The following is a 13,347-nucleotide window of genomic DNA, read 5'->3' as shown; positions in this document are numbered from 1 at the left end:
GCACCCTGGTCTGCACTTGCTGGTGACCTTTGTCAGGATTCCTGCCCCGCACCCCGCCTCCCCACCCAGACTCTGTCTCCTTCCCCTGTCTGGTCTCTACAGGTACCTTCAGAGTTTACATCTGCTTTGGCAGCCTCAGGCAATCCATGGTGTTAGCTCAGTGCACCAGAGAGTCGACCCTGGGGGCTCAGCACTACTCCCCATTTCTATTACTGTTAGTATTTGTGACCAAGGAGACCAGGGCTAGTCTAGGTGCTGGCAGCAGTGCCATTGGGGCAGACCCTCAGTGCCCGAGCGTTTCCTGCCCTGCTCACACACAGCATGCCTCCAGCTCTCCCTGCCAGAAGACCCACGGTTCTACACTTGGACACGGTAACATTTGCTGATGCAGATGTTTCTGTTTCCTCACCTCTTTAAGTTAAACGTTTACAGCAATGGTGAAATTTGCTTCTCATCAATGTTGCCTGTCATCTTGCATAAGCTCAGTAAGAGAATTACAGATTCCTTCAATCTGCTGCTTCAAATTTAGTTCAATGTAAAGTCAGGCATGAAAGGTCAGATCTGTTGGCTTTTCCTGGCCCATGTCATCTGCTCCTACTCCCCAGACTCCAAATCTGGGGCCAGTTTTATTTTGTCTATCCCAGACTCAAGGGTTCCTTGACAATTCTTTTGGCCAGAGACTCTCCCATGCTGTACTCTGGACCATATCACATGTGGGACCTGAGGCCTTCCCTTGTCCAAATCAGGGTCACCTGGCGCCTGTCCGAGGTCCATCCAAGGCCCTCCACGTGATGCACATTTGAGAATGTTTGAATCAAGGACAATCACTGGGAAACTGAAGCTTTAGTAAGATGAATGTCCAGGATGAGATCAAGACCCACCTGTGACTGCATCAAGCATCAAGCAGTGTCTGTGTGGGGGTCTCTTTGCCAGGAGCCCAAGAGAATACCAAGGCCATCAAGGAGAGAAAAACTAACATTTCACTGGTAGTCTGGTCTGGAAAATGATGCCCTTTTGTCTACATAGTTTCACAGTAGAAAATTCCCAACATCCTCACTGAACCACATGCCAAATACCAAAGGAAACATATGGGCTTTACCTGGAACTTGGGAGTCCACATCCTAGACCAATCAATGCCCTCAACCCCACATATAAATTCTAGAGTCATTTTGGCGGGGACCCCACATTGTAGATGCAAGAGAGAAATAGTCACAGGCTAGGAAACAGCAGAGACCCGATGAGGCGCGCATGGGATCCTCACACTCTGCACTGCATTTACAGGCAGCTCCTGGCACACGGCCAGGGCAAGGCTGACTGCTCAGTGGGATACCAAGCAGGTCCCCTCTTCTGCCAACACTCTCTGGGACCCCTGTGTCTTCCTGAGTGTGGTGAGTCTAGGGCATGATACCTGCCGCTGTGAGAGCCGTGGGGTTCAGGGACCTTGCAAAAGGGTCCGTTCCTGGGGCAGGGAGGGGGCACTTGGAGGGCTTCTTCCTTCCAGTCCTTACCCAACACTAGCCCACAGTTGGAAATTTGGTGCCTGAGCCCACAGGGTCACAAGGTACTTCCCCAGGGGCTAGGAAATACATGTCATCTTGCACTTCCTGAAAGTCACGGGGTAAGTGGAAGGCTCCTCTTAGGGCATAAAGGTGGCAGGGTGAGGGGCGTGCTGGACATGTGCCAGCTCTGACCTCCGGCAGCTTAGAAATGTAGTGGCCCTCGAGCGCAGTTCCTGACCTCCCAAAGAACACCAGACCCCCACTTTGTTCTTCCAAGACTGTGGTGAGCCACCCAGGAGACACACATATAATACTATGAGTATTTTACCTGTCATGTCATGTCACGGTTACCCAGGCCTGGCCATTCTGAAGATGAGAAACCAGGCCAGCTTAGTGTTCCCAGGTGGCCTCGGACCTTCATCTTCTGTAGGAGTGTCCTGGCAGGCAGTTGTCCATCCCATCCCTATCTGGGGTTGGGAGACCTCCTGGTCTTCAGGATTTGTCTGGACCCTGAGAGCAGGGGCCAGGCTGTGGTCAGTCATTGCAGATCTGCAGATCCCTGGTTGTCCATAGCAGAGACCATTTCCAGTTCTCCCTTTGGCCAACGTGCCTGAAACAACAATTCTATTTTTTGTCCAAATTTGAAATCCTTGAGTGTTAAAAGTAGGTAAAGGGATATTCCTGATACCCTTTCAGTATCTATATTGTAAACCACAAAAAGGGAGACAAAGAGAGAGAGACAGAGACAGAGAAAAAGAGAGAGAGAGAAAAGGCAGAGACAGGGACAGACAGAGACAGAAACAAACAGAGAGAAAGAGAGATAATAAAAACATCTTCCAAAAAGGCTGACCTGAATATCTGGAAAAAACCCAAGTGCCTGAGAACGGATGACTGGTTAAATGTCACGTCCGGCACTGCGGGGCCGAGCCAGGGTGGGCCGTCAGGGTGAAATCAGCACTCGAGTCACACAGGGTTCCGTCTTTCAGGAGATGGCATGAATGCGTGCGTTTATTCAGAGCACAGGTACAGACTTAAGTATGTTTCCACAAGCCACCCAAAAGAAAGGAAAGGGGATGGGACGTGGGAAAGTGGATGGGACGATGAATAGAGCCATGCACCGTTGGTCAGTCACAGTGGGCAGAGCCATGCACCGTTGGTCAGCCACCTGGTGACCCTTTCGACCTAACGCTACCGGTCGGAGCGGCCTGCTTTGTTGCAGTTTTGACATATCCATAGAGACTGCTGTTCCTCGTACATCATTTACAAATCATTTACGAGGGTGCATTTTCCCCAAACTGAAACGTCATGTACTGGGAAGCTGCCCAGCTTTGTCCCCCAAACTGAAACCTCCTATACTGGGAAGTTGCCCAGCTTTGAGCAGGACAAAGGGGGAATGAAAAATCAAGCATTCTTTTACTTGGTCAGTAGGCAACATCTCACCCCTTTTTCCAATTATGGCACGCCAGGACCCCTGTCTTAGGTCGTCCGTCGCCCCGCCGTGGTACCCGTCATTGGGGAGAATGCTTTAGCCCCTGTCTTAGGTGTGCGCGGCGGTGACAGAAGTTGCCCGTCATTGGGTATCCTGGGCAAGGGCATACTTCCTTAACCACGAGGAGGCACAGGGGAGGATTGATGACATTTCTACCAAACCAGGCAGGACCCAGTGTGGCTTGACCAGAATGGAGCATGGCTCAGAAAAGAGGGGCAGGGGTAGGGTAGAGGGGTGATGGGGATCTCTTCGTTCAGTGATCGGGGGGGTTCTGTACAGGTCCGGTCCGCACTCCTTCTCCTGCGTTTTCCGGTACCGGCCACGGAATCAGGTCACTGCAACAGATAAAGGAAGAGGCTTCCCAGGCCCATTAGAAATACCTTTCTGAATAGGGCTGCTCTTTGCTAGTTTCTCTCAGTTGCATAAAGTGAATTTGAGTGATTTGCCGATCAACCCTGCCAATCTGGTCTCTGACAAATGAGACAAGTCGACTCAGGATGCAGGGCCCGAATGTAAGCATCAGTAATAGTATGATCAGAGGGCCTGCTATAGTAGATATCAGGGTGGTGAACCAGGGGGATTGATTAAACCATGACTCAAACCACCCTTCGTGAGCCTCTCTCTCCTTCTTACGCCGTTCCAGGTCTTCTCTCAGCTTAGCCATGGAATCTCGACTACCCCCCGTGTGGTCGGCGTAAAAGCAGCACTCTTCTCCCAGCGCTGCACACAGCCCTCCATTTTTAAGGAAGAGCAAGTCGAGCCCCCTCCTATTTTGCAAGACTACTTCCGACAGGGAGGTCAAGGACTTTTCAAGATGGCTAATAGATTTTTCTATTCGTTCCAGGTCCTCATCAATAGCTGCTCTTAGAGAAGTTAGACCAGAATATTGGGTTACCAGAGCAGCGATGCCAGTGCCGGCACCTGCCAGGCCTATGCCAAACAGAGTGGCGATGGTTAGTGCGGATATGGGTTCCCTGCGGTTCCTACGCAGGACATCAGGGGAATTGGACCAATAGTCAAGGAGTACCTCAGCAGGGTGGTATATAATTTTTGGGACAACAATAACCATAAGACAAAATTCTTGGGAGGCATTAAATACTGAGCCTGCCAAGTGGGGAGTTAATCCTGAACATGAACAGGCCCACCAAGCTCCCATTTTTGGTGAGATCCAGGCGGAGTTACTCCATCCCGGGGACTCCACATTCTGTGCACACAACTCCTTCTTGTTTTGAGGGACTGTACCTACACATGTCCCTTGACCGCTAATTTGGGTCATGGTTAGTCCCTGGGGGTGGGCCTTCCACTCTCCTGGGGCTCTGTAATTAACATTGTATGAGGCGTTAATACCCATAGCCTCATAAAACGGTGGCGTGGGGCTTCAGTCAGGTTTGGGGCAGTAGCATTCAGAGTCTGATATGTGGCTTCGATAAGACTCCTGAGGGGGTTAATGATTGGGCCAAAACTGGGTTTTGGGATGGATAGGCCGGCTGTAACAGGAGGTGGTGTCCTCTTAGGGCCAGCCATGGTAGTAATGGTGGGCTTAAGAGGGGGTTTTAGAGCCTCAAGTGCCTGGTTAGGGCCTAGCAGAATCTGCTGCACGGGTTCGATTTTTAAGAGGATCTGCAGGATAACCCCATGCCATGGCCTGCTATACCACATAAGTCCCCAATTCAGGCGGTTGACCCATCGGGTCTCAAACCTTCCCTTATCAGTGAAGGAGATTTTGACCAGAAGCATTTGGGGGTGGTATTGTACAGAATATGAGCCATATCTCAGTGGCACAGCATAAGAAATATTAACCAGGTCGTGGTCAACCGACCACTTCCAATAGCCATCATTAGAATCTACGCAAGACCAGCTGGCACAATAGTAAGATTCAGGGCCACCGCAGGTTCTCCTCCATTGGCCTGTCCGGAACCCGGGGCAGGTGAAAAAGCCATTGCGTCTCATTTAGGCTCTGGCCGGGGGCCTTTCAAAACCATCCTGAAAGGGGTAGGCGTCTTCCAGGGAAAAATATAAGTCAGGGAAGCACTGATTAAGGGGTGCTGCCAAACCAGGCAGGACCCAGTGTGGCTTGACCAGAATGGAGCATGGCTCAGAAAAGAGGGGCACTTGTGGTACTCCAAACCTCATAGTCCTCTCCACTCCTTATGACCCAGGTCTGATTGAATGGTTGGTGTCGATTGGCATGAGTTTCGGTAGGGTCCTTCATTAATAATATAGCGAGGGTCCAGGCCACAAGCGTCGTTGTGGTCATTTTGTTCCTGTGGCAAAAAGAGAAGGAAATTCGTCTCAGGGCTAAGTACCCTGGAGGTGAGTTTCATTATTTTTCCCAGCTGTGGGGGACAAATGATCGGGGGGCTCGTGTATTGGCCTGACCAGGCATTCCGGCACCCAAATGGGTTTTTCTGTATTAGTTGGATATACACAGACTGCGCCTCTGACTCTGGCAAGGATTGCTGCCGTTGGTTGCCAGGTTCCTGAGGACAGATCCTTCCATTTCACCATTGCTTTAAGGGGAGCCGGAGTAGCAAAGTGACGTTGGGCTGCACTGCGGCCTGAATCATCGAGGAGCAAAAAATTCAAAATGAATAAGGTTGCAAATAGGAGCGCTTGTGGCCCTTGACAGCCTTGGTAGATCTCACCCTCTTTTGTTTTAGAAATGTAAGTTTTGAGATGTCAGTGCGCTCGCTCTATGATAGCCTGTCCTTGGGGGTTATAGGGAATGCCTGTTGTATATGTAATATCCCAGGTTTCACAAAAGGAATGAAAAGCGCGGCTTGTATAGGCCAGTCCATTGTCAGTTTTAATTTGCCTGGGATTTCCCATATATGAGAAAGCAGCAGTAAGGTGATCTATAACATGTTTCGTTTTTTCCCCGGCATGTAGTGAGGCAAAAATCATGCCCGAGTGTGTGTCTATCGAGACATGGAGATAATGCCGGTTTCCCAATGAGTTAGTGTGGGTCACATCCATTTGCCAAATACCATTTGCTCTCAGTCCTCTAGGATTGACTCCCAGGGATGGGGAATGTATATAAGGAGCGCAAGTGGGACAGACAGTGGTTATGGAGAGAGCCTCAGCTTTGGAACAACCCGTATGAAAACGAAGAGACTGGGAATTAAGGTGGAATTTTTTATGTAGCTGCATGGCCTTATCACATTCTAGGGATGTCATTATTAAGCGGGTAGCTTTATCTGCTCGTTCATTGCCTTCTGCAAGGGGTCCCGGGAGGCCAGAGTGTCCTCTAATATTACCCACAAAGAGGGGGTCCTTTCTGGCCCAAATCAACAGTTTGTAATTGAGATAAAATTACAATGTTTGTAATTGAGATAAAATTTTCGAGCCCTCACCTATGTGGGGTGCTGTTTCTAATCGGGGGAAGATATTAGCAACATACACACTATCAGTGTAAATATTGAGGGGCTCATTAGGGAATGTCTGCAAGGCCAATAATACAGCAGATACTTCTGCAAATTGTGCCGAGGTCTCAGCAAGCTGTATGGCGTGAACATCCTGCCCATCAACCACTAAGGCTCGACCGCGCTTAGAGCCATCAGTGAAGAGGGTCCGTGCACCCGGAAGGGGGGTGGTCTTTATGATTCGAGGGAAGATAATAGGGCAAATCCTGAAGCTTTGCAGGAGTTTATGTTTGGGATATGCCTGTGTAATTTGGCCTTTAAAGGAGCAGACAAAAAGGCACCAGGAATCATCATATTGCATCAGATTATTAATCATGTCTTTGGAATAGGGAACGACCAATATGTCCATATCCTTAGCAAAGAGTGCACACCCTATGGTTCTAGCCTTCCAGAGTAATTGAGAAACTAAGGTGGGATAGGGAATCACCGTTCGGGTGGGGGAAGCTGAGAGGTGGACCCAATATAATGGACCAATCTGCCAGAAAACTCCAGTTGGGGCAAACTCTGAAGCAAGCACTATAAATTGTAGTGGTAGATTGTAATCAATATGGTGTATTTGCATTTCTTCTAAGGCATGTTCTGCTTTTCTAAGAGCCAATTGTGCCTCTGGGGTCAATTGACAAGGTGAGGAGGGGTCAGAATCCCCCTTCAATAGTTCAAAAAGAGGTTTGAGCTCTCCCGTGGGCAGGGAGAAGGATGGTCGGAGCCATTGGAGTTCTCCCAAAAACTGTTGCCAGTGGTGTAGAGTCTTTAAATGAGACGTGGCAAACTATATTTTTTGAGGCACTATTCCCACCTTGTTAATGGTGTATCCTAAATATCTGTATGGGTGGGAGAGCTGTACCTTGTCCGGGGAGATTACAAGGCCTGCTGATTCCAGGGCGACCCGGACATGATCATAGAGTTGAAGTAACAGGTCTTTGGTGGGGCAGGCGGCTAAGATGCCATCCATATAATGAATCAAAAGTGTACTGGGGAAACGAGCCCGGACTGGCGCTAAAACCGCTGCAACATATATCTGACACATAGTGGGACTATTAGTCATGCCCTGGGGAAGGACTACCCATTGCTAGCGCTGATAGGGCTCCTGAAAATTGGGGGAAGGTAGAGAGAAGGCAAATCTTTGACAATCTTTAGGAGCTAATGGAATATTGAAAAAACAATCTTTAAGATCTATCACTAACAATTACCAGGACTTTGGTATAGCGGAGGGATGGGGGAGCCCTGGCTGCAGGGCCCCCATTGGATGCATGGTGGCATTGACTGCTCTGAGATCTTGCAATAATCTCCACCCGCCTGTCCTTTTCCTTATAACAAAGATTGGGGTATTCCAGGGAGATGTGGATGGGGTAATGTGCCCCTTTTCTAATTGCTCAGACACTAGGGCATGTGCGGCCTGTAATTTCTCTTTAGGTAGGGGCCACTGCTCCACCCAGACTGGATCATCTGATTTCCAGGTAATTGGGGTGGGAGGCCGCTCGACAGTGGCCCCGATTAAAAAGGGCTAGTTTCTTCCAGTTCCTCAACGGGCATTAAAGTCACGGGATTTTCCTGCCCGGAGGATGGGCAGTCACTAGTGATATGGACTATGGTCTTAAAGGAGACTGGCGATGTCTGCGAGCGACTGGGTGATGTAACCAGAACCGCGCCCATAGCTGAGAGTATATCTCGTCCCCAAAGATTGGTGGAGAGGTCTGGGACAATATAAGGCTGGAACTGGCCCTTATGGCCCTCGGCGTCCTCCCAGGTCAATACTTGGGTGCTACGGCTGGGTCGGACTTGGCCAAGTCCTTGCAAAACGGCTGTAGCCATTGTGGCAGGCCAGTTGGCAGGCCAATATTTACTGGATATCACTGAGTCATCCGCCCCAGTATCTAATAGCCCAGAGAATTCCTTTGAGTTGATTCTTAGCGCATAGCGTGGTCGGGAAGCCATATGGGCAATCCAAAATATTTGGGCTGGATTATCTGAGCAGCCTCCGTTTGTCTGACCCTGGACCGAGAGCATCTAGGTGGGGCCTTGCCACGTTGGGAGGAGGAGCAGGCGTGCAATCAGCTGTCCCTTTTCTATCGTCACAATGCCACGGGGGGAATCTGCCAAGACATGAATTTGTCCTATGTAGCTCTCTGTGATAGATCCTGGGTATATCTGCAATCCTTGCAGGAGAGCCTTTTCTGACCCTAGAATGAGGCCAGTGGTTCCGGGCGGTAGGGGGCCATAGACCCCCGTCTCCAAACTTTCAATTCCCATAGATGGTGTTAGTACCGCCCGGACAGAGGCATAAAGGTCTAGACCTGAGCTGGGAATTGAGGAGCCCCTGACAGAGGGAGGGAAGCTATAGGGAGCAGGCTGATACTTTGACCTAATGTCTGATAGGCCTCCTGCCTGAAGGCTTGCAGGGCCCGAGGCAGGCCCCTCCCGCCGTTTCCATGCGGCAGTGGATTGCCTAAGTTATCCCGTCTGGAGCGACACTCGGCTGCCCAGTGATTGCCTCTCTTGCATCTGGGACATACCCCGGGTGATCCCCCCTTCTTCCGCAAGGGGTTGTTGGGACATTCCTTTTTGAAATGGCCTGGCTGTCTGCATTGATAGCAGCTTTGCTTGGGTTTTTGTGGGGAATCCCTGAAAGCCTGGAAACCTGGGAAGTTGCCCAGCTTTGAGCAGGACAAAGGGGGAATGAAAAATCAAGCATTCTTTTACTTGGTCAGTAGGCAACAGTTAAAGAAACTTTGGTACATCTACACAATGGAATACTAAGCAGCTGTTAGAAAGGATGAATTCATGAAATGTACATACAAGTGGTACTACATGGAAAGTACCATGCTAAGTGAAATGAGTCAGAAAGAGAGGGACAGACATAGAAATATTGCATTCATCTGTAGAATATAAAGTAACAAAATAGGAGACTAACACCCAAGAATAGTCTCGATAAGTACCAGGAGGTTTGCTCCATGGCTTGGAGGCCAGCCACACATGGTGGGGGAAAAGGCAGCTCAGATAGGGAAGGGAGCACCAAGTAAAGGGTGTTGGGAGGGTCCTGCCTGGATGGGTGAAGCATGCTGAAAGTAGACTATAGACCAAACATGAATGCCACTCAATGCCTCTTTTGCAAACCACAGCACCCAAAAGGAGAGAGAGAACAAAAGGGAATGCCCTGCCACAGAGCCAGAGAGGGATGGAGGGAATGGGGTGTGGAAGGGATACTGGGATCCGTGGTGGTGGAGAATGGGCACTGGTGGAGGGATGGGTACTCGATCATCGTGTAACTGAAATCCAAACACAAAAATTTGTAAGTCTATAACTGTACCTTATGGTGTTTCACTAATAAAAATTTTTAAAAAAAGGCTGGCCGGGGTGGAGAGGTGGGTGGGCGGGTGATGGGAGGGAAACTGGAAACTTTGGAGGTGGGATATGTACACTGGTGGAGGGATGGGTGAACAATGATGACTGAAGCCTAATCATGAACAGGTTTGTAATGGTCTATCTCACATCGATTCAATAAAAAAAAATTTAATAGGAGAATGCCTTATATTTGGATTTATAGAATTAGATGTGTAGTACATTTTCTGAGGTTAAATCCAGAGCTCAGCTGAGGCACTGGGATCTTTATAGAATTGTGGAAATGTGATGCTGGACTTGAGTTTGGAGACAGTGCATGATGAGTAGATCAGTGGTTCAAATGTGTCCTGCTTTGAGCACCATTCAACATGTCATTACTTAATCTCTTTTTAAAAAATGATTATTTCATTTACTTTAAGGGGAAACTCTGTATGGGCATTTATAAATGGCAAACAAATTTCATTTGCATTAGATATGGAAGTGGGAAAATGCTGCAGGGGACCTGCAGAGGCCTCTCGGGGTACAGAGATGGGGGTGAGGGACAGGCCCAAGGGACCTTCCCGAGTGGCAGTTTGTGATTGACAGGTACAGGCAGTTACTGGCCTTTAGAAGTTAGGGGGAGTGGTCAGCTCTTTCAGCCCACATGCTCTTTTGAACACGTCCTCCCTTCACATCTCACTGAGTAAGTTTTTTTCAAGAAAACTATCTTGCAGGATTGGAGGGGTGGTCCAGAGGGAAGGGCATTTGCCTTGTGGACCAGCCAATTCAGATGTGACCCCGGGCACCGCATTTGATCCCCGAAACCCCACCAGGAGTCGTCCCTGAGTACAGAGCTAGGAGTAAGGCCTGAGCAACACTGGGTATGTCCCTCCAAAAATGTCCAAGTATAGCAAAAAGAGAGCAGGGGAGAGTTAGAGGGGTGGTTCTGATTGCAGTGGGACTCACTGGAGCATTTGGGAATTTCACACGCACCATTGTAAACTGGTATTCCTTTCGGGATGCAGTGTAGAAAAATCAACGGAAAGTTAAAATTTTTATTTTGAAAAAGATAAAAGAGGCCAGGAGATAGTAGAGCAGGAAGGGCACTGGAGTTATCTGACTTCAATCTCTGGCGTCCCATAGAATCCCTTGAGCATGGCTGGGACTGATCCCTGCTGTGGTTCCAAAACCAAAGAAGCAAACAAACAAGGAAATGTAATATATCAAAAGCTAGAACAGGTGGTGAGGAGTCTGCTTGCATACTTCTATCCTGGGCTGATTCCTGGCACCTCGTATGGATCTTTGAGCACCATTAGGGGTGATCCCTGAGCACAGGACAGGAGACAGGGTCCCCAGTCAAGGGAGGTCTCAGCTCTTAGGCTCCTGGAACAAGACCATGGGGGCCTGTGCAGGGCACAGATTGCCCAGGCGCTGCCAGCCTTGGGCCTGGGAGTCGGTGCTTGACCTCCACATCCCTGGACCCAGAGCAGGATACCCTGGCTGCCTGTCCTCACTCCCAGCCTTGCGCCCACAGGTGGGACTGCAGGACAAACAGGTGAGTGTCTGCAGCAGCAAAAGGAGTAGGTTCTTGGCCTCCCGCAGTAGGACGTGGCCTCTGATCAGTGTCGGTCTCTGAGAATGAGCAGGAGGAGGAGCAGGTGCTACTGCAGAGCCACCTCCGGATTGGCTGCAACGGGAGTGAACCAGGACAAGGTGGATATGGAGAAATGACAGAAGGTGCCGGGGGAGACCCACTGTGAGGGTAGGAGCCCGCCTGGGGTGGTGGGAGGAAGGACAGGCCAGGACGCCACCCACTATAATATATCAAAATCTAGAAGAGGCTAGAGGGGTTTTGGGGGTGCGGATTTGCCCTCACTGCACAGAGAGGGTCCTAGAAGCGGGGAGGCTGCTGGGTCGAGTTAGGGGTAGGCCCCATCTCTTAGGACTTTGGAGAAAGACCCCCAGGGGAATGTGCAGGGGACAGGATACCTGATGTGCTGTTTTCCTTGGGCCTGTGTGTGAGTGTCTGGGCCCTGAATGTTGTGGTGGGATCTGGACAGCCTTCGGCCCTGTCTCATGACAGAGATGTGCATGCAAGATCAGAAGGTGCAGTGCCTGCAGCCTGGAATGCTTCTGCTGGTATCAAAAGCAGCACACAGGTGTAAACCCACACATGGATGTCCCACTCACCTGGGCTCCAAGGTCGAGCAGGTTCTGAGGCACAAGCCGCTCATGGACCAGCTGCAGCAGGTGCTAACCAAGCAGCAGGCCCTGCTGGAGGCCACCTTCAGGGAGCTGAGGGAAACCCAGGTGAGGGGGTGGCCAGGGGCTCAGGGACAGGAAGGAAGGCGCATCAGGCCCTAGACCTGCCTACTCACATGGTGCCTTCATCTTTAGGGGATTCTCAGTCCTAAAATCAGGAGCATCTGAGCCCCAGGCCTTGCTGGAATTCCAAGGGTACCCTGAAGAGGGTGAGTGGTGCGGTGGGTCTCCAGGAGGGAGAAGTTCCTGATGGGGATCTGGAGGTGGGGCTATATGGGAGGTGGAGCCAGGCGGGACCCCTGAGATGCCTCCACCTTCCTTGCTTGGCTGAGACACTGGAGTGCCCCATAGTCAATCCAGTGTCGAAGAACACGGAGTTGGAGGTGAACATAGTGGAGGTTTGTGAGACCATGACCTCTATGGAACTCGAGGTGATGGTCATGAAGGACAGGCTGGTGGCGTGTGAGAAGACTAAGGATCTGGATGACTAAGGTCTGAGACTAAGGTCTGGTGTCCAGACCTGGGGAGCGGGATGATGGATTGTGTGAAGAACCCAGAGAGACCCTCCTGTTCCTGTCTGTGAGGAACAGGAGGCCGCAGACCTCAGATCCGGATCCTGTAATGACCTGCCCCCAAATAACCAGAATCCAGCTCGTCCGCTTGAGTTCAGCTGGCAAGCCTGTTCACCATTAATCCACTTTTTCTACTCTGATGATGTACCCTGTGTTCTTCAATTCCAACTAATCTAGCCCTGATCCAGTTCTTCCCACTCTCCTCCTTCCTCCCTCCTTCCCGATCTTCCACTTTCCCTCAGCACTAGACCCTAGGGATCAAGGGGACAGAAAGGTCCCCCAACACTAGACCGCAGGGATCAGTGGGACAAAAATGTCTCCTACCTCTAGGCACCAGGGATGTTGGGAGCAGAAATTTAAACTGGGCCACACTCAAACTTCAGTCATGATAGCTCCAAAAGCCAAACAAGGGCTTGAGGTGGGAGCTCTCCCTCCCCAGTACACAGTCCCGTTTCTCCATATGGCAGCCCTGAAGCTAATGGGGGCTGGAAACATCAGAGCAACCAGTTCTAGACACTCTTTGGGGGCTGGTTGGGCACTAATGATTTGAGGAGAAGAGAGAGGAAGAAGGCATGCTGGGTCACTCTCTGACAGTCACTGTCCTATTTCCAAGCTTGTTTCAATAAATGGATCCATCCCAGGCCGTGTGGGTATGTGTCTTGGGCGAGGTGTGTCCTGCTAGCAGTTGGCAGTTGCTTCTAGATTGTGGGTGGCCCTTGCCATGGGATTCACCATGTCTAGAGCCTGTCATCTGCATGCCCCTGAGTACAATGTCAATGACCCCA

Source organism: Sorex fumeus, unplaced genomic scaffold (assembly GCF_029834395.1).
Source record: "Sorex fumeus unplaced genomic scaffold, SorFum_2.1 ptg000034l, whole genome shotgun sequence".
Classification (NCBI taxonomy): Eukaryota; Metazoa; Chordata; class Mammalia; order Eulipotyphla; family Soricidae; genus Sorex; species Sorex fumeus.
The sequence above is the reverse complement of the archived record's forward strand: the minus strand, read 5'-3'. Positions refer to the sequence as shown.